We start from the raw sequence: 22,510 nt of genomic DNA, 5'->3' as shown, positions 1-22,510 counted from the left end.
AATAACTTCATTGAGCTGAGCTATTGTTGCCTCTTGTTGGAGAGCTGGGTTGGGGGTAATTACGGTGATGAATTTTATTATCCTTCTCACTGGATCCTACACCCTACTGGGCTTCCCTCATCCTGTTAGATGCCGGCTCCATTTCATCCTCTTGTCCCCTGGGCCCACTCTCTGAACATTAGTGGATTTGTGTGCTAGTGAATTCAGAGGAGGCCGTTATCCACACATCTGGCATTTTCTGCCATTGCCAGGCCCCACCCTCACTCTTGAACTTTAGTCCCAAGCCCAGACTTCAGGGCCTCTCCATGAAATCATTTATTTTGTGAGATTCTGTAAGCTGCTGCTTGCTGAGAAGACCACATGTGCTTTTCCGGAACCAATCCTCCTAAGATTAATCATGGACACACAAATTTCCCTGTGATTTCCCCGTAATGCTTGCCAATTTTGGAGTCATTGAGATCTGGTAGCACAGTGGTTAAGTGCTTGCTTGCTAACCCCAAAGTTTCGTGGTTCAAACTCATCGGCTGCAAGCAGGAAAAAGATGTTACAGGACAGTCCCCATCTAAAGGTCTTGGAAACTCTGTAGGACATTTCTGTCTGTCCTATAGGGCCACTGTGCATCAGAATCAATTCTATGGCATTAGGTTTAATTTTTTGTTGTTTGCTGAGATCTCCATGAGTTGCTGAGTTTCGGTTGCATTTCGTAGAGAACATGTCTATTGAGGTTTCCTGGTGGTTAATACTAGTGAATGAGATTCAAAATGTATTTTAATATAGAAAATCTTATTTAAAAAAAAAAATGAATCCAAGCATGAGAAAGCTAAATCTTGATGTGGCCCATAGGATTGAATTTCAGCTGAGCTGTCCTTTTCTCTGGTCTCCGAATTGAATAGCATCTGAGTGTTCTCTCTCTGACCCTGTGTCAGAGTAGAGCTGTGCTCCATAGGATTTTCAAGGGTTAATTATCAGTGTAGATCACGAGACCTTATTCCCAGAACACCTCTGGGTGGATTCAAACTTTCAACCTTTGGAATATTTCTGAGAGCATAAACCATTTGCATTACCCAGGAACTCTGAGTGGCTCTTCACCAGGGGATTAAAAAACCCCAGACCTTCGCATGACAACAGATGGTGTGCCTACTAGAAAAGGCCATTCCTGCCCTCCATTCCCGTCTGTACCACTTGGTAGGAATGCCACCTCATTTATTCATCACAAGCCCTGTAATACATAATTATCTTCAGAATATACCAGAACTGGGAGTCTAAAACGGGTCTGCTTCCAAATACCAAGCTCTTTTCTCAACTTAAACAAACCAAATGTTGAACTTCAGATTAAAAAAAAAAAATCAACCTCACTTTAAGCTCCTCATTCATGAAAACAAAACAACCATTCAAGTTATAAAAAGGTGTCAAAATTCCTTTGTGTTAAACACCCTAATATTCCTTTAAGGGTGAGAATGTACCAGAACATTAAAATAGGAGTTATTACTTCATTCCTCAAATTGTTAGCTGTTTAAGCAGCTCCTGGGTGCTTGGTATATTACTAGATTAGATTCAAGATTTATCTACACACACTTTTGAGGGAGACACGCCCGATAGAATGCATACTCGGCTGCTTTCACCAGCAAAGCAGTGAACCTGCAGTTTAAATTCCACTGGCTTATCTGAATATTTGTCATTTTTGTGGCTCTGAGAGCCGGCATGTCAGGTTACAACTTGTAGCGGTATTACGGGGGAGGACGAAAGGGAGAGAAGACCTAGACACCCAGCACTACCTTCAAGAAACTCACGTGATAAAATCTAAGTAAGATCTTTCAAGATTCTCTAAGAAAGGTGTGCCATCCTGCCGCCACCGAAACCTGTTGAGGAAATACCAGCATTTTGTTTGAAGAGAATCCAATGACAGAAGCTTGGGGGTGGTTAGGTGCTTCTAAAGTCAAGTGAATCATTACAGAGGTTTGTTTTAGGATTCCCAGAAGAGTGGGCAAAAGATAAAACTCCTCTTGATTAGAGTTAAGTGCTTGCCTCCTAACCAGGAGGTCAGTGGTTTGAACCCACCAGCTGCTCTGTGGGAGATCAATATGTCTGTAATGATTTTTACCGCCTTACAAACCCCATGGAACAGTTCTATTCTCTTCTGTTGGGTCTTTATGAGTCAGAATCACCTCAGAAGCAACGAGTTTCGTTTGGGTTTGATTAGAGTTTTGAATCCTTTCTCTACCGATTTCTTAAAAACTTGGCTGGGATAAAGGAAGTGATTAATTTTTTTTTTTTTTTTTTGTCTGATGGGTAAGAGATGAAGCAAGGCCAATGGTGCTTCACTGGTAGAATTCTTGCCTTCCATGTGGCAGGCATGGGTTTGATTCAGCCAGTTTTCTTCATGCCTAGTCACTTCCTGTCTATCAGTGGGGACTTGCATGTGGTAGCGTAGTGGTTACGAATCGGGCTGTGAATCGCAAGGCCAGCAGTTTGAAACTACCAGCTGTTCCACGGGAGAAAGATGAGGCTTTCTGCTCCCGTAAAAATTTACAGCCTCGGAAACCCTGTACAGGGTAGCTATGAGTCGGAACCGACTCCATGGCACATAACAACAACAACAACAACAATGAAGCTGAACAGGTTTCATTCAGGATAGCTTTCAGGTTAAGAGACTAGCAAGAAAGACCTGGTGATTTACTTCCAAAAACAGGCATTGAAAAACCTTATGGATCACAGTGGTCCAAACTGTAACCAATCATGGGGGTGACCCACGATCTGGATCTGGCAGATGTGTTGTTATGTTATGCAGGTGGGGGGGGGCTGGGGAGGGGGAGCAACTTGATGGCAGCTCATAACAACAGGAGCTGGAGCCAGGTTAGGAAACAACTAGAATTTTGCCAAGTTCACCCAAGGCAGGAAAAGAGGGTGACTATCTATCTTCTTCCCATGAGTCTAGCCCCAGTGCTCATCAGCCAGTCTGCATGGCATTCCCTTGCAGTTCATCAGAAAGGGAAAAGGGCTGGACTGATGGGCTGTTTCTCCTTCTCCTCTGACTTTTGCCACCAGACTTCTCCTCTGACTTCTCCTCTGACCTTTGCCGCCAGAACAGTTAAGAGGAAATGGACTTGGACGTGAATCAAACAAAGTCCAGGGGAAACCTGCAAACATGGCCACCTTGTTCCTGTAGTTGCTTGGTGAGCTGGACCTGAATTCGTTAGGATAGTGCTAAATTTAATGTAGGAAAACCCCTCAAAGAATAAGCTCCTTCCAGGCAGAAAGATATGCTCTTGTTCCAGGACAGCGAGAAAGGACATCACCGAGTCACATACGTGGGCAGTAATTGCCGTATTTGCAGTATGTAGGGGAGTGCCAGGAGTCCCTAGGTGGTGCATATGGTTTCAAACTCAGCTCTAACCCAAAGGCTGCTGGTTTCAGACCACCCAGAGGCACTGCGGAAGAAAGGCCTGGCAGTCTACTTCTTAAAACCCTGCCACTGAAAACCCTACAGAGCTCAGTTCCACTCTGATACATATGAGCTTGCTATGAGTTACAGTCAACACCAGCTGGGGGAAAAAGGGAGGATGCCAATTGCATAGACCATATAAAGGAGCAGGGAGAGAGCTTGTTAGATTTATAAATGTATTACTGATGATAAGCATTTCCCAAAATTCATCAAGGTGACTCCATTGAGGAGAATAAAATATAAGAAAGTGACCCTGGTATGGCACTGTAGGATAAGCTCTGAACTGCTAACCAGGATTCGGCGGTTCGAACCCAACAGCTGCTCCTCAGAAATACTACACGGGGTTGTTATGAGTTGAAATTTGACATCACTTAACACCCACAATGTAATGGTATAATGTAAGCAAGAGGTCACTGGGTGGTGTAATCTGTTGGTGATCAGTGGCTCACCTGAAGATTGGCAGTTCAAACCCACCTAGTGGACCATGGAAGAACTGTCCTGGTGATCTGATTTGGTAAAAGATTACAGCCAAGAAAACCCATAAGAGTAGTTCTACTGTGTAACACATGGGGTTACATGAGTCAGACTAGACTCCCTGGCATTAGGCTTAGGTTTTGGTGTAATTTAAGAAAAGGTATGATTCAATGATTAGTATCCTGTACAAAGGAGTAGTTTTACCTAGAATTATAAAAAGGAAAAAAACAAGTATCTGTTGATGTTAAACCTGCCCACGGAACTCATTTATTTTACAAATATTTGGTTTAACTTCCATGAGTCAGGCAGTGGGAGGAGCAAGGCAAACATTTTCTCTGCTTACAGCTAGCCAGGAAGATGTTCCAGCTGGTGGCCCTGGGTCTTCTGACCTCAATAAAAGCAGGTCTGTGATGAGTTAGGAGTCATCGTTCAATCACAGTCTGAAAACGTATTCCACTAGTTGCTTTTGTTCTAACTACACCAAACAGCACCTCATATATTAGGATGTTATTGTTAAATGCTGTGGAGTTGATTCCCACTCATAGTGACCCTGTAACAGGGTTTCCAAGGAGTGGCTGGTGAGTTTGAACTGCCGACCTTGCAGCTCAAACCGACCTGACAGGCCAGAGCATTAACCCACAGTGCTACACCAGGACGAAGTCAAATAAATATTACTTTTAGCACTTCAGCTTATACATGCGCAGGCTTATTCCAAATAAAATGAGTTTAGTCTGTGATCACACAAATTCTCTCAGTAACATACTTGTTTCAGTCTCCTTAGGGAGTCTTTGTTAAGGATGTGCTGGTCTGCAAAGTTGGTTTGAATGGAAAGGTTGGCAGTTCAAGCTCTCACCGGCTGGTCCTTGAAAACCCTATACTGGGTCACTCTGGGTCAGAATTGACTTGGTGGCACTTAACAACAAACAAGACCTGCTCAAAAAAGAATCCAATCAAAACATTGGCTTCTGAAGTTTGAGGGATGTCTACTGGACCAGTTAAGCCTACACACACACACACACACACACACACACACACACACACACACACACGGAGGACATAGGATGATCCTGGGGGCTTAACAAGTTTTAAGAAAATTGCTAAGTGCCTTGGTGAGAAAGACACCAGGGAAGTTGTTCCGAGAAGTATTTTTCAACATGAGAATGCACTTGCTCAATCTTAGAGAGAGTAGCAAGGGCTGTCCTATTAGAATTTTATTGGGAAACCTTACTACCCCATCCATCCTACAGCCCTTATCTTGCCTCTTCAGACTTCTTTTTGCTCCCCAAACTCAAAGAACATTTAAAAGGCACCCGATTTGAGTCCCTTGAGGATGTAAAAACTGCCGAGTAACTTAAGGAGGGCAGAATTCTTCAGGATAAGAGAGCTGGAAACTGCCTTCAGAAGTATATAGACCTAGCTGGAGGATTTATTGTGAAACAATAGCTTCATGTTTTTGATACTTTGTTTAATAAAGGTTTCTATGATTTTGTAGGAACACTTTTTGACTTACCTTTGTATTTTACTGCTGGGAAGGTCATGTTTTGCACAACTAGTATGTGTATAAAGGGAGTCTTGGTGTGGCACTCTAGGTTGGACTACTAACCATAAAATTGGTGGTTCAAACCCACCAACCGTTCCTTGGAAACCTTATACAGGGTTGTTATGAGTTGGAACTGACTCTATAGTGTTTAACGACAACAGCATGTATACACAGCATTGGAAAACTACATTTTCCACTCCACTGAAACTATTTGGTATTCTGGTCTCTTGTGAATTTGGCTAATATCATTTGCTTCTGGGCTAGATCAACCTATAATCAGATTAAATTTCTGAATCTGTAAAGCTGAGGGAACTGGGTTGTAAATCGGCAGCTTTAACAACAGTACCTTTGAGTCCCTGCACAGTACAAGCAGTTAATGTGTTTAGCTGCTAACCAAAAGCTTGGCGGTTCCAAGTCCACCCAGAGGTGGTCTTGAAAACCCTGGCCATCTACTTCTGAAAAGTCAGCGGTTGAAAACTCTATGGAGCAAGCACAGTTCTACTCTGATGTGCACAAGGTCGCCATGAGTTGGAGTTAATTCAGCAGTAACTGATGGTTTGGTTATATAATAGCAGCTAGTGCTCACTGAGGGAGCTCTGGTAGCGTAGTGGTTACAAATCGGGCTGCGAACCTAAAGGTCAGCGGTTCAAAACTACCAGCCGCTCCGCGGGAGAAAGATGAGGCTTTTTACTCCCGTAAAGATTTACACCCTTGGAAACCCTGTACAGGGTTGCTATGGGTCGGAACTGACTCGCCCGCACTTAAAAACAACAGCAACAGTGTACATTGGGGGAGTCCTGGTGTGGTGCTGTGGGTTAATGCACCAGACTGCAAAGCCCTTTGAACTGCAAGATAGAGGGTTCCAGCTCGCCAGCTCCTCCTTGAAAACCCTATGCAGGATTGCTATGGGTTGGAATTCACTCAACAGCACTTCACAACAACAAGTGTTCATTGGGAGTCCTGGTGTGGCACTGTAGGATAAGCAATAGACCACAAGGTCGTTTGAACCACAAGTCGGTGGTTCAAACCCACCAGCCGCTCCTCGGAAACCCTATACAGAGTCGCTATGAGGGCGATGCCAACTGGACAGCACTTAAAAGGGACATCCCTTGAGTGTTCAGCGTGTGTTAACCACTTTATAAGCCCATTTAAATTTAATCCTCACAACAAACCTACTTTGTAGGAGTTATTTTTTATTTTATATTGTTGTTGTATACTGTTGGGTCCATTACAACTTACAGAGCCCCTAGAGGACAGAATCAAACTACCTCATGGAGTTTCCAAGGGTGTCACCTTTAGGGAATGCAAATTGCTAACTCTTTGTCCCTTGGAGCAGCTGATGTGTTTGAATCGTCAGCCTTTCAGTTAGCAGCCAAGATCACTTAACCACAGCATCAGACCAGGGCTCAGGGAAGTAATTTACAGACCCAAAACTATTTAATGGCAATTGTGAGACTTGACTCCAGCTAGACCAACTCCAGAGCCCATGTCCCCCAACCCCTCCCCTTTCCCTTTAGGCTGGCTCTACCGACAGGCTTCACTTTATTGTTCACTTTATTGTTCTTTATAGATGTTCCGTGTTTACCAGTTGAAGGTTTGTGGCATTCCTCCACTGAGCAAGTCTGACTGCACTATATTTCCAACAGCATGGATTCACTTTGTTTCTCACAAACATGCCACATTTTGATAATTCTCACATTGTTCCAATAGTTTTCTTGGTATAAGAGTCCTGGTATGGCGTTGTAGGTTAATGTGCCAGACTGCAAAGTCATTTAAACTGCAAGGTCGGTGGTTCAAGCTCACCAGCTGCTCCTTGGAAATCCTATACAGGGTCGCTATGGGTTGGAATTGACTCGACAGCACTTAACAACAAGAACAACATAGCCAGTATAATGTAAACTGCGCTTTTATATGCACTGGGAAACAACATTTAAAAAAAAAAAAACAAAAAACGTCCTATTTGATTTATTGCCATCTGGTGTAGCACAGAAGCTGCGCTATCTCTGAGTATGTTGGCCACAACATACTCAGTATCAGTGCCACAAAGGTATGTGGCTCTGTGGGCTAATGTGCTGGACTGCAAAGTCAGTTTGATCTGCAAGGCAGGCAGTTCAAGCTCGCCAGTCATTCCTTGGAAACCATTTACATCGTCACTATGGGTCAGAACCGTTCCGCATGAGAAAGATGAGGGTTTCTGCTCCCGTATAGATTTACAGCTTTGGAAACCCTATGCAAGGTCGCTATGAGTCGGAACCAACTCCATGGCACACCACCACCACCACCATCCTGGCTTCTAAGGAGCATTCTAGCTGTACTTCTTCCAGCACAGATTTGTTTGTTCTCTGGCAGTCCATAGAACTTTTAATAATCTCCAACACTGTAATTCACATGCATCAGCTCTTCTCTGGTCTTCCTTACTCATTGTTCAACTTTCACATGCATATAAGGCGATCGAAAATATCATGGCTTGAATTAAATGCACCTTAGTCCTCATAAATGCATCGACTCATATCTGAGCTCTCAGTTCTCCTCAGTTGGTCTGTATGATTCTCATTACGCTAGCACCATACTATCTTGATTAGTATAACTGTACTGTAAGTTTTGAAATTGGGAAATGTGAGTTCTTCAACTTGGTGCTTTTTCAAAATAGCTTCATCACAATTTTAATTATGTGTGCAGAACTTTTTTTTTTCCAGCAAGGAAGAATTCTTTTATTTTTCTCTTTGTTCAAATGCTATAGCTTTCTACCCAGTTTCTTTGTATTTATTTATTTACTTTACTACTTTATTGTGAATTATGTGATCGTTCACATGGGAGGACATCAGCTTCACATTGATCCCGTCGCACATCATTTCCTTGCCATGGTCACAACCCCTTCCATGCATCATTGACCAACCAAAGGGTACACCCCGAAAGCCTGCGCCCCTGTTGTTCACATACCACCCCTCTCCCTCTCCAGGTCCAAAGTCCCCAGCTGCTCCATCTCCCCATGTCATCATCTCTGCCTCTATCCCTGGCATCACTGCTTCTCTGGGTAGGGGTTCCGTTCTCTGCTCTTCTCCTTCAGTGGTCCCAGGGACCTCCATTCCAAGGCTGTAAGTTGAATCACTCCCCTCCCTTTGCCCCAAAATGTCCACCTTTGCATTTCCAGCCCTTACAATCAGTCCTGATAGCAATTATTTGCTATTGTATCGCAAGGGACCTATCTGCATCTCCTTTTATCAGCCCTGACTAGGCAGGATGGATAGATAGTGTGTAGAACTCTTAACCCCTTGGATAGTGTTAATAGATAGTGTGTAGAACTCTTCACCCCTTGGAGAAAAAAAGCAAAGACCCAGGTGTTGTTCAGTACTTAAAAGAGCCCATAAGCCCATTGACATCTAATTGATTCCAACTTATAGCTACTCTAGAACGAACTGCCCCTTAGGGTTTCTTGTAATCTTTATAATAGCAGGTGCCACATCTTTCTTCTGTGGAGCAGCTGGTGGATTCATATCAGTGGCTTTTTCAGTTAACCCCTGTGCTGCCGGGTCTCCAAAAAAGAGTGCATGGAGGTGCATAGTATGTTTGATAAGAAGTGGGATGGAAAACAGTGATTCAAGGTCTTGGCAGGAATGGGTATAGAGCAGGTTATAGAATATACAAGCCAGGTAGCGGGGGTGGGAGCTTAGAAACCAATTTAGTGAGGAGTAGGGGTTGTAAACTTTGTTTCAGGTGTGGTGAATTTGATGTAAAGAGTTGTTGTTAGTGCTGTTGAATCAGTTCTGACTCATAGCAACCCTGTATAGGGTTGCCAAGGAGTGGCTGATGAGTTTGAACTGCCGACCTTTGACCTTGAGGTCGGGTGCTTATCCTATGGCACTACACCAGGACAATCCAAATTTATGTTTCTGGTGAGTACCAATAAACCAATTGCTGGTGAGTTGCCTCGAACTTATGACAACTTTTCATGTATGTCAGAGTAGAATTGTGATCCATAGGATTTCCAATGACTGATTTTTAATTAAAATTTTTTTTTTGAAGTCGATCTCCAGGATTTATTTCTGAGTTACCTCTGCATGGACTTGATCCACTAACCATTCGGTTAGCAGCTAGTGCATTAACCAGCCATCTGTACCACCCAGGGACTCCCCCTGGGAAGGTACTGAATTACAATGATACCCGAAAGGTGAATCCTGGTGAAGAAGTTTTATGCCTGAACTTCACATGCATCAGAGTAAAGGGAGGATGATGACCAGGGAGGGCTGGAAGACTATAAAGAGTTAACTCCCTAGCTGAGAAAAAAAAACCCTACCCAAATAATAGCACACTTCAAGTGCCCAAACCTAGCTCAGGATCAAGGCCAAGGGCAGCCAGTGGAAACACAGCCACATTCTGCACATTCCTGCTGGCCTCATCCTCCTGGGCTCATAGCTAGGCTGTCTGAGAACCACATGGGTGGACAGTGAGATCAGATCCGAACTGCTTTTTCTTCTTGCAAAATCAGGGCCTGCTCAGTTCCTGGCCCAAGTGAATCAGGAGCTCGGGTTTCCACTCACTTCCCAACAGATGGAAAGTATTTCTCCGAACACTCCGCTGACATGTTCTGTTCTTAGGCTGTACTTCTAAAACAGATTTTTTTTTGTCTGGTTTCTCAAGAGCCACTTAACTAACTTGAGTACTAAGTGGGCCTGGCCTCCTGGTAGGCTCCGATCCCCAAGAAGATTTGGGGTGCTGTTACAGGTGTTGATTCCAGTCCACAAAACCATGAACTCAATTCCTTGCTCACAGAGAGCATTCTTGACCGAGAGAGAAACCTCTCCGTTTCTCTCCCCAGCTTAACTCATCTTGGAGGAGGTAGTAGCCAACAGTCTCTTGTTTTCATACTTTGAGTTCTGAACTCAAAAGTTGTTAAGACTAAAGCAGATAAGTTGTATTTATTCCCATGAACCCTGAAAACTGAATTATCATTCGTTTATTGATTCGATCCTCGAACCAGCAAAGACTGCTGGTAACAAGCCACAAACTAAAAGTAGTAAGGTCCAAAAGAGTCACCATATCCTGTATGTGGTCCTGTAGGATCAGCACTCGACTGCTAAGCACAAGGTTGGTGGTTCAAACCCCCCACCAGTTGCTCCTTAGAAACCCTGTACAGGGTCGCTGTGAGTCGGAACCAATTTGACAGCACTTAACAACAACAAAAATAATTTTTAAGGAGCCCTGGTAGCATAATGGATTATGACTTGGGCTCCTAACTGCAAGGTCAGTAGTTCGAATCTACCAGCCACTCCTTGCTGTCTTGAAAACCATCTGAGCCAGAACTGACTCCGTGGCACACAACACCACCACCACAGTCGTTTTTAACCTTATTTTTCCCATTGCCATCAAGTGGATTCCAATCCCAGCCATCACATGTCATAGAGTGCAACTTACTTCCAAGGGTTTTCAGTGACTGATATTTCAGAAGTAGATCACCAACTCTTTCTTCTGAGGAATCCTTGTTATTATGTGCTGTTAAGTCGGTTTTGAATCAGGGACCCTATGTAGAGTTTCCAAGGAGGGGTTGGTGGGTTTGAACCACTGACCTTGTGGTTAGCAGTCCAGTACTGATCCTACAGTGTGCCACACTAGTCCTTCCTTCAATGGAGGGTCTCAAACAGCCAGCCTTTTAGTTAGCCACTGAGCCAGTTTGTACCACCCAGAGACTCACTTCTGCCTGAGCACTGTGAGAGTACTCTGAACTGAAGGGCATTTGTCTGGGCCCAAGCATAGGTGGGGTTTGGAGTGAAAGATGAGTATACAGGTGACAAGAGCATCCTGGTCTCCAACCCCCTGCAGAAGGCTCCAGGTGAGCAGCTTCAGTTTAATTTTTGGACCTTTCTTTATGTGGTGAGAGAAATTTGGGGTAGGGAAGAGTGATAAATAAAGGAGCTATGAGGGCCACATGCATGGAAGGTAGGTGTCTATGTCTGGAAGCTGAAGGAGCCTGGAGTCAGATCCTTACTTTACCAGTTACTCACTGTGAGGACTGCTTATTAGCCTCTCAGCCTGGTCTTCTTGTCTACACAATGGGACAAGATTAGTTTACAAGTCTTTTGTAAGGGAAAAAATGTAGTTAGCACCATGTTTTGCACATTCTCCTATAGATCGAGCTGCTGTTTTTGTTAGGTGCTCTTGTGTCAGCTCTGATTCTCAGACACCTTACTTAGAACAGAACAAGGCACTGCCTGGTCCTACATCGTCCAGACGATTGTTGGTCTGATAATTTGGCTACTGTGTCAATCCATCTCATTGAGTGTTTCCCTTGTTTTCACTGACCCTTAACCCAAACAAAACGTCTTTTTTCTAGTGATTGGCCTGTTTTTCTAGGTGACTAGTGCAAAGTAAGCAAACAGAAGTCTTCTCATCTTCACTTCTAATGAGCATCCTGGTTGTATTTCTTCTAAGACTGATTTGTCTGTTCCGGCAATCCGTGCTATATTCTGGAAGTCCATGGTATGATGTCATGCAGGACAGGGAGGGAGTGACCCACGGTTGCTACTTCATGGCCAACTGGAAAGAGAAGTGAAGTCTGGAAGCTCAATTGAAAACCTGTCTAACCTTGACAATCCTCTAGGACAAAACACCTAGAGGATTACCAAAAGTGGCCGCTTTGGTGTGCTATCAATCGAAGAGTGTAGAATTCTTTGGGGGAAAGGGTGGTGGTGTTCTTTGGAGTCGGTTCCAACTCATAGTGACCCTGTACAGGGTTTCCGAGGCTGTAAATCTTTACGGGAGCAGAAAGCTTCATCATTCTCCCATGGAATGGCTGATAGTTTCAAACTACTGACCTTAAGGTTAGCAGCCCGACTCACAACCACTACTCTACCAGAGAGATGGAAATGCCGCCTTCAGAAGTGTATAGATGTAGATGGGAGGGTATGTGGAGAAACAACAACTTCACATGTTGATATTTTTGTTAAATTAAGGTTTCTGTGATTTTGTAGCAGTGCTTTTGGACTTACTCATATATGTATCAAAACATTAGCCATTTCAACTCACAAGTGCAGCTTAGTGATATTGATTGGGCTTATGTGTTCAACTATCACCTTTTTCTGTTTGCAAAGTTTTCCATCACTCACCCTTAACAGAAGCCAGGCGCCCCCAGCTTCCCCCTCCCACCCACTCCTGATAACCACTAATAAACTTTGATTTCTATACATTTGCCTATTCTCGATAGTTCCTGTAAGTGGAATTAGATAATATTTGCCCTTTTGTGACTGATTTCACTCAGCATAATGTTTTCAACTTTCATCCATGTTGTAGCATATACTACAATCATTTGTCTTATGTCTGTCTGAGTGACGTACCATTGTGGATGTTTTGTGTATTTGTGGACCACGTTTTGTTTATTCATCTATTGTTTCTACCTTTTCTGCCTGTTGTGAATAATGCCGCAACAAATAGTGATGTGTATGGATCTGCTTGTGTTCCCGCTTTCCTTTCTTCTGGATATATTCCTAGAATTGTTGGGTTCCATGGTAATCCTTTTTCACTTTTTGAGGAACTGGCATATTGTTTTCCATAGCAGCGATACCATTTTTCAATCCAGGAATATTGTCATACAAGGAGAAACTGAAAAGAGATTTCTTACTTGGCTTCAAATGTCCTCATTTCAGTCAACTCATCAAATGTCTACTATTTGCCTACCTTGACACTAGGCGTGGGGATATTGGATAGTATGTGATTTAAATAGCAGTTTGATTTAAGTAATATATCTAGGTAGCAATATTCTAGAACATTCCATTGTGCTAACAAGGAACTGGTACATAGACCGAGGGGCACTCATTCAACCAGAACAAGGAGACACTGAGTGGTTTAAAATCAGGATTGTATTCTTTCACCATACTTATTTAACCTGTATGATGAGCACATAATCCAAGAAACTGGATTATCTAAAGAACGAGACATCAGGTTTGAAGGAAGACTCATTACCAACCTATGATACACAGATGATACAACATTGCTTGCTGAATGCTAAGAGGACTTGAAATACTGATGAAGATCAAAAACCACAGCCTTCAGTATGGGTTGCATCTGAAGGTAAAGAAAACAAAAATGTAACCTTGCTTGCCTGCCGATGAAGATCAATGGCAACAGCCTTTAGTATAACTTGCACCTCAGTGTAAAGAAAATGAAAATCTTCACACTGGACCAATAACATCATGATAAGCAAAGAAAATAATCGAAGTTGTCAAAGACCTCATTTTGCTTGGATCCACAGTCAACACTCACTGAAGCAGCCATCAATAAACCACGTGATATGTTGCTTTGGGCAAATCTACTGCAAAGACCTCTTTAAAGTGTAAAAGAACAAAAGAGAATTAAGGTGCACCTGACCCAAGCCCTGGTATTTTCAGTCGCCTCATATGCTTGTGAAAGTTGGGCAACAAATAAGGAAGACCACAGAAGAATCAATGCATTTGTTATGATGTTGGCAAAGAATATTGAAAGTACCATGGACTGCCAAAGAACAAACCAATTTGCCTTGAAAGAAGTACAGCAAGAATGCTCCTTAGAAGCCAGGATGGCGAAACTTTGTCTAATACACTTTAGACATTTGAACAGAAGGGATCATACCTGGAGAAGAACATCATGCTTGGAAACGTAGAGGGTCAGCAAAAAGAGGAGACTCTTAATAAGATGGACTGGGTCCATGTGGCTGCAACAGTAACAATTGTGAGGATGCTGGGTGACCAGGCAGTGTTTTTTCTGTTGTGCATAGAGTTGCTATGAGTCTCACTAATAACAGCAACAACATGTGTACCGGGAAGGAGCTCTGGTGTTGCTGTAGGATAAGCACTGGAGTAAATGAGTAGCTATAAGGTTGGCAATTCAAACCCACCCGCAACTCTGTGAAAGAAGGATGAGGCTTTCCGTTCTTGTAAAGATTTACCGGCTAGAAACCCTCTATAGCGTTGCTATGAGTTACAGCCAACTCAATGGCAGTGGGTGTTTTTTTTGTTTTTAATAATTTTTGTGTGTGTGTGTGTCCCTGGAGGACAATCAAGTGAGTTTGCATTTCTGTGGGATACTGATGGCAGGACAAAGTCTTGTAACCGTTGCATAGATTAATCAAGAGTTGCTTAGGTTTTCGAAAGACCAAAACTTTGATCCAGTAATAATTTACCAGGATCTATGGAAGGATGTAAGGAGCTCTGGTAGCATAGTGGTTACGAGTCAGGTTGCCAACCACAAGGTCGGCAGTTTGAAACTACCAGCCGTTCCACGGGAGAAAGAAGAGGCATTCTGCTCCCCTAAAGACTTACAGCCTCAGAAACCCTGTGCAGGGTCACTGAGTCAGAACTGACTCCATGGTACTTAACAGCAACAACATGGAAGGATGTGGGGGAAACACCCATTGGCCACATCAGTGATGATGTTAACCATAGCCCAGCATACCGCTGTGGATCCAGGGAATGGCTTTCTTTGTGTCAAGAAGCTTCAGAACCTCCAAGGTCAGTGGCTGCATCAACTCCAAAGAAGCTCAAAGGATGTGACAAACAGAAGTGAAGTCTTAACACTTTCCTCTGGTTGCAAGCACCCCACTTCATGGTAACTCAGGGGAACACCATCAAACAGCCAACTGTGGGACAATGTTGAATTGAGTTGAAGGGCTTGAAGGATGAAAGTACTACAGTTACTACACTGTGTGGTCTTCGGAGTGGAAGAAAGCGTTTGGCATTGGTACCTTTATTACAGTGATGACTATGTTTCTTTTCAGGTTTCTAGATACAGTTTTGAGATATGATAGGAAGATAATATGCAAAGACCTATGTCTGTACAAAGGAGCAGAGTGGGCGTTTGTAATTTTGTTTTGCACAAACACATTATGGCATCCCTCAAAGCATTACTGTATCTCAAATGTAATTGGCGGGAGGCTGGTAGTCAGAATTGTTTATTAATTATCCTACAGTTTATATCTCACTGGGGGAAACTAGAAAACTTCCTAGGATGTCTTCAGAAAAAAAAAGCAACTAACATTCTACTTCTGCTTTTCAATAGCTACAGAAATCATTCCAAAACCACAGAGTCATCCCTCTTCAAAGACATAGTTGTGCATTGAGACTCTGGGTCAGGGCAAGGCAGAAGTCATCAGAAACTGAAAAGGTCTCATGACTCTGCTGACTACACCACACGTTTTCTTTGAAAACTCTCAGGATAACTCAGTGCATGATTTCTTTTTATTTTACAGTGAACTTTACAATTTCGAGGTAAAATGCAGTTGGAGATGTAAAATGTAGTTTCCAGATGTCAGATAATGAAGTGACAGCAGAAATAGAGCTAGAAGGAACTTCTCTTCATGTGGAGAAGTGTTTGACCTAAGAGGACTTTTGCAGACATCCTAGTAACGCACTGCCACCTGTCCATCAGTCTCTGTCTTACTGTGGTGGCTTGTGTGTTGCTGTGATTCTAGAAGCTATGCCACGAGTATTTTAAATACCAGCAGGGTCACCCGTGGTGGACAGGTTACAGATGTGCTTCCAGGTGAAGACAGACTAGGAAGAAGGAGAGATGGACTACTTCGGGATATTTTTAGTCACTGAAAACCTTATCAATAGCAGTGGGGCACTGTCAGATGGCACCAGAATATTGAATATCAAAACATGATGAAGAGCACCAGAATATTGTCAGATACAGTGCTGGAAAATGAACCCCTCAGGTTGAAAGGCACTCAAAATACGACTGGGGAAGAGCTGCCTCCTCAAAGTAGAGTTGACTGTGATGATGCCAATATAGTACAGCTTTTGGGACCTTCTTGTGCTGATGGGGCAAAACTCAAAATGAGGAGAAACAACTGCAAGCATCCATTAATAATTGGAATATGGAATGTACAAAGTATGAGTCTAGGAAAATTGTAAGTTGTAAAAAGTTATAAAAACTAAAATAGAAAGCATAAAGATATCCGAGGCATTCGTAAGCTGAAATGGACTGGTATTGGCCAGTTTGAATCAGACAGTTGCATGGTTTACTATGCCTGGAATGACAAAAATGAGTCACAGCCATTCACCATCAAAAATAGCATCTCAAGATCTATTTTGAGGTATAATGCTGTCTGTGATAGGACAAAAATCCATATGCCTATAAGGAAGACCACTTAATACCACTGTTACTCAAATTTACGCACAAAGTCAAATATAATGAAATGTGCAAAGACCTGGAATTAGAGAACCAAAAGTGAGGAACACACTCAGCATTTTAAAAACTGAAAGAAATGAAGAAGAAATTCAAGCCTCGACTTGTAATACTAAAGAATTCTATGAGAAAATACTGAATGATGCAGAAAGCATCAAAAGAAGATGGAAGGACTACATAGTCACTGTACTAAAAAGAAATGGTCCGTGTTCAAGCATTTCAAGAGATTGAATATGATCAAGAGCCAGTGATACTGAAAGAAGCCCAAGGTGCACTGAAGGCATTGGCAAAGAACAAGGCACCGGGATTTGATAGAAAATAAATTGAAATCTTTCAACAAACTGATGCAGCGCTGAAGGCACTCACTCATCTATACCAAGAAATTTGGAAGACAGATACCTGGCCAATTGATTGGAGGAGATTTCTACTTGTGCTCATTCTAGAGAGAGGTGACCTAATGGAATGCAGAAACCATTGGACAGTACCCTTAATATCACACGCAAGTAGAATTTTGCTAAAGATAATTTAAAAATGGCTGCAAGAGAACATTGACAGGAAACTGCCAGAGGTTCAAGCCGAATTCAGATAAGGATGTGAAGCGAGGGATATCATTGCTGAGTGCAGACCGATCTTGGCTAGAAGGAGAGAATACCAGAAAGATGTTTATCTGTGTTTTATTGACTACGCAAAGGCTTCTGATCGTGTGCATCATGATGAGCTCTGGACAACATTGCAGAGAGTGTTAATTGTGCTCATGAGAAACCTGTGCATAGAACAAAAGGCAGTCAGTTCCAACAGAACAAGGGGACACTGAATGGTTTAAAATCAGGAAAGGTGTGCGCCAGGGTTGTATTCTTTCATTATACCTATTCAATCTGTATGCTGAGCAAATAACCCATGAATCTGGATTCTATGAAGAAGAATGTGGTATTATGATTGGAGGAAAACCCATTAACAACCTGAGATATGCAGAAGATACAAATTTGCTTGCTGAAAGTTAAAGAGGACTTAAAATACTTAACTGATGAAGATCAAAGACCACAGCTTTCGCTATGAGTTGTACTTCAATGTAAAGACAGCAAAAAACCACTATTTGACCAACAAATAACATCATAATAAATGTAGAAAAGATTGAAGTTGTCAGAGACTTCATTTTGCTTGTATCTGCCATCAACACTCCTCAAAGCAGCATTCAAGAAATCAAATGACTTATCGCATTAGGTAAATCTGTTACACAAGACCTCTTTAAAAAGTGTTCAAGAACACAGATGTCATTTTGAAGACTAAGATGCACCTAACCCAAGCCATGGTATTTTCAGTGCATATGAGAGTTGGACAATGAATAAGGAAGACCGTGGAATAATTGCATTTGCATTTTGGTTTTGGAAAATAATATTTAAAAAAAGTGCCATGGACTGCCAGAAGAACAAACACATCTGTGCTAGAAGTACAGCCAGATTGCTCCTTAGGAACCAGGATGGCCAGACTTTGTCTCTCATACTTTAGACATATTATTAGACGGGGCCAGTCCCTGGAGAAAGGACATCGTGCTTGATAAAATAGTGTCAACAAAACTAAAAGGGAAGACCCTACAAGGAGATGCATTGGCACAGTGGCAGCAGCAATGGACTCAAGCATAATGACAATGTAGATGGTGCAAGATGGATCAGTATTTCGTTCTGTTGTGCATAGGATCCGACTATGAGTTGGAATCGACTCGACTGCACCTAACAACAACCATAACACAAGATAGAATCATTCATCAGTAGAGACTTGGCTTCATCTACAAGGATTCTACCTTATTCATTGGTCCATTTATACCCTGGAGCCCCTGGGTAGTACAGACTTTGAAAACTCAGCTGCTAACCAAAATGTTGGAGGTTCAAATGCATCCAGAAACACCTTGGGAGAAAGCCCTGTTGATTTACTACTGACAGAAACGGGCTGTTGAAAAGTCTATGGAGCACAGATCTGTTTTGTCTATGGAGCACAGACCTGTTTTGACACATGTGGGGTCATCATGACTTGGAGGTCACTTGCCAGCTATTGTGTTTTTCATGTCTAGGAGCCCTGGTAGTACAGTGGATCAGCAGTTGGCTGCTAACTGAAAGGCTGGTTGTTCGAATCTAGCAACTCTGTGAGAGAATGACCAGGCAATCTGATTACATGAAGATTTCAGCCAAGAAAACCCTGTGGTGATGGTTCTAGTCTGTCACGTGGGGTTGCTCTGAGTCAGAATCATAGAAACCACATCACAATGGTGCCTATCAGCAGGGCTGTCGTGGTACTATGAATTCTCAACTCAGAGGCCTTGCCATTATTTTTTATTTTCTGTGGGTAATAGACCTCTGTGATCCAGTTCACAATCATCGTGGGAATGATACAGACCAGGCAGCGTTTTGTTCCTTTGTTGCGTGGGTCGCAGTGAGTCTGCAATGAGCAATAGCAACAATGGCATCAAGCATTTTCCAGCCATTACCTCTGTAATTCTTTGCCCTCTGCTGGTGCAAACCAAAACACCTAACTGGTCGCCCTACTTCTTGCTGATCCCGAACCCCTTTCCCAGTACACACACTCCATTTGCACATCACAGGGATGCTCTCTTTCTCTCAAGCAATGCCATTCTCTTATTTGGAGCTCCTAGTGACTTGCTTCAACCCCTCGGCTTTACAGTTTATCCCTAACCTCTCATTGTTCTCATCCACTTCTTTCCCGCCACACTGACCTCCTTCCTGCTTCTGAAATGGGCATGCCCCATGCTCGCTGGGGGCTTCCAGGTCATGTAGCATCAGTTCTTCTTCCGCCCTGGAACTCATCCATCCATTCAGCAGATACCTGCTGTTGTTAGGTCAGTTTGGACTCACAGAGACCCTATTTATACCGAAACAACGCTCTGCCCAGTCCTTCGCCATCCTCAGGATTGTTTTCTGTGTCCCTTGTTGCCATCATTCTGTCAGTCCATGTCATTGAGGTCTTCTCTGTTTTTTGTTGACCCTGTGCTTTACTGAGCATGATATTTAGTGAGTGTCTATTATGTACTGGAAGGAGCTCTGGTAGCGTAGTGGTTACAAATCGGGCTGTGAACCTTAAGGTCAGCAGTTCGTAACTACCAGCTGTTCCACGGGAGAAAGATGAGGCTTTCTGCTCCCGTAAAGATTTATTGCCTCAGAAACCCTGTACCAGGGTTGCTATGAGTCAGAACCGACTCCACGGCACTCAACAACAACATTATGTACTGGGTATTCCAGACAAGGAGGTAGGAGACAGAATAGATAAATATGAGGGGTACTTCAAAGAGTTTATGGGATAAATGGAATCAAAAGATACTGGGATTTCCCCATGAACTTTTTGAAGCCCCTTCATTATCTGTATCACAGTGGTGGTAGGTACTCAGGTAGATGTGTGCTGGGGGAGGTGGTATTTTAAATAGCGTGACTAGTGAAGGACCTCCCTAAGAAAGTAACCTTAAAACAGTGCTCTGAATATAGCCAAGAACCCAGCTGTTTTGCTGTCTGGGGGAAGAATAATCCAGGAAGATAGCAGCTGCCTTCAATTTGACCATCCTTATGGTAACGTAGTGGTTACGAATCGGGCTGCAAACCTTAAGGTCAGCGGTTCGAAACTACCAGCCGCTCCGCGGGAGAAAGATGAGGCTTTCTACTCCCGTAAAGATTTACACCCTCGGAAACCCTGTACAGGGTCGCTATGGGTCGGAACCGACTCGACGGCACTTCACAACAACAACAATGGTAACCCCAATGAGGGAGTTTCTGTAAAGAAAACAAAAATCCTCACAACTAGACCAATAAATAGCATCAAGATAGATGGAGAAAAGACTGAAGCGGTCAAAGACTTCATTTTGCTCAGATCAGTCAACACTCATGGAAGCAGTAGTTAAAAAATCAAAGGATGACTTGCATTAGGCAAACCTGCTGCATGAGACCTCTTTAAAGTGTTCAAGGACAAAGATATCAGTTTGAGGACTAAGGTGTGGCTGACCTCAAAAGCCTCATATGCGTATGAATTAGAAGGTCATAGAAGAATTTGAGTTATGGTGGTGGAGAAGAATATTAAAAGTATCATAGACTGCCCAAAGAACAAACCAGCCTGTGTTGGAAGAAGTACAGCCAGAATGCTCCTCAGAAGCCAGGATGGCCAGACTTCATCTGTCATACTTTAGAAATATTATCAGGAGAGATCTAGTCCTTGGAGAAGGACATCATGCTTAGTAAAGTGGAGATTCAGTGAAAAAGAGGAAGACCCCCCAATGAGATGGATTGGCACAGTAGTAGCAGCAAATAGGATCGAGCATAGCAATGATTGTGAGATTAGTGCAGGACCCGGCGGCACTGTTTTGTTCTGTTGTACATCAGTTCTCTATGAGTCAGTATGGACTCAAAGGCACTTAACAACAACAACAGTGGCAACCCCCACATACAAAGGAATGGAACTCTTCTCAGTCCTGTGACATCCCTGCTGTGATTGGTTGCAGTTCAGACTATTTGTTTTATTGTTAAGTGCTCTAGAGTTGGTCCCGACCCATAGCGACTCTGTATAGGGTTTCTGAGGAGCAGCTGGTGAGTTTGAACCACCGACTTTGTAGTTCAAACCAACCTTGTGGTCCAGTGCTTATCCTACATTGCCTCACTAGGACTCCAGCACCGTCCGGGCTTCTTAAACTCAGTGTTGAATGAATACTAGTGCCAGAGGCTGGAGATGTAGAGGGAGGGCACTTCTTCTGGAAGGTTCTGGTCATGAGTTTCTGTTACCTGGCAAAGTTCTGCTCCAAGAGGCATACTCATTTCTAAAGTGAATCACAACTGACGTCCAGTCTGTCCCTTCTGGAAGCTTCAATTATCACAAGTTTTTCTAGAAGGGGACACATTTGATGGCATCAGGATCCTGGTCACTAAAGAGAAGACTAAAGGAGTCTTACAAGATAGGATCTCTTTCTGACAACCAGGAACTTAGTTAAACGAGACTTAGGAGAGGAGAGGGATGGAAGAGAAAGGATCCCAGAAGTAAGAGAGGCAAGCAGGCTTTCCAGCTGTGGGACGAAGAATTTATGCAAAGAATTTGATCTTTGCCTCCTTGATCCTGAGTGATAACCTCTAAAACTCAAGTGATTGAAGTGTCTTAGATAAGGCCTCCAGACCACCTTTACACAAATAAAGGTGAGTCAGATTGAAACTGGCCAGACCAGAAATACCTACCAAGTGTTTATCAGTCTACCCAGGGGAGCAGGTGGACTGGAGGCAATCTGTCTTGCCTAGGTCATGAGGCTTCTCTGAATTTCTGGATATCAGCTGCAGGGGCTTTTCCTGGTTGATGAAAGATAGTTTGATGCAAGTGAGAACGGAGCTCATCCCATTTTTGTGACATGACAGCTTCATGTTGGGAATCCTCCTACACATTGCCCTAAAGATCTCTTCATTTGTGCTCCCTTTGCTATAATGAGACAAGTAAAGTTACAGTTGTTGTTGTTGTTGTCAGGTGCCATCGAGTTAGAACTGACTCATAGCGACCCCATGTACAGCAAAACAAAACAATGTCCGATCCTGGGCCAACCTCACTACCGCTGCCACACTTGAGTTCCATCAGTGATGCCACCTGGCCAATCCATCTCGTTAAGGGTTTTCCTCTCTGACCCTCCACCTTACCCAGCATGACATCCTTCTCCAGCGACTGTTCCCTCCGGACAATATGTCCAAAGTATGAGAGACGAAGCTTAACCCATCTTGGCCTCCAAGGAGCACTCTGGCTGCACTTCTTCCAAAACAGATCTATTGGTTCTTTTGGCAGTCCATGGCCCTTTCAGTATTCTCCTCCAACACCACAACTCAAAGGCATCAATTCTACGATCCTCCTTAATCACTGTCCAGCTTTCGCATCCATATGAG

The 22,510-nt window shown here is 43.2% G+C and overlaps 1 pseudogene; it reads right to left on the bottom strand.

Annotated features, from left to right (window-relative positions):
- The window catches only part of LOC102820658, a 93,240-nt pseudogene that overhangs the window by 2,622 nt on the left and 68,108 nt on the right, over positions 1-22,510 (bottom strand).

This window comes from Chrysochloris asiatica, unplaced genomic scaffold (assembly GCF_000296735.1).
Source record: "Chrysochloris asiatica unplaced genomic scaffold, ChrAsi1.0 scaffold00090, whole genome shotgun sequence".
NCBI classification, from domain to species: domain Eukaryota; kingdom Metazoa; phylum Chordata; class Mammalia; order Afrosoricida; family Chrysochloridae; genus Chrysochloris; species Chrysochloris asiatica.
The sequence above is the reverse complement of the archived record's forward strand: the minus strand, read 5'-3'. Positions and strand labels throughout refer to the sequence as shown.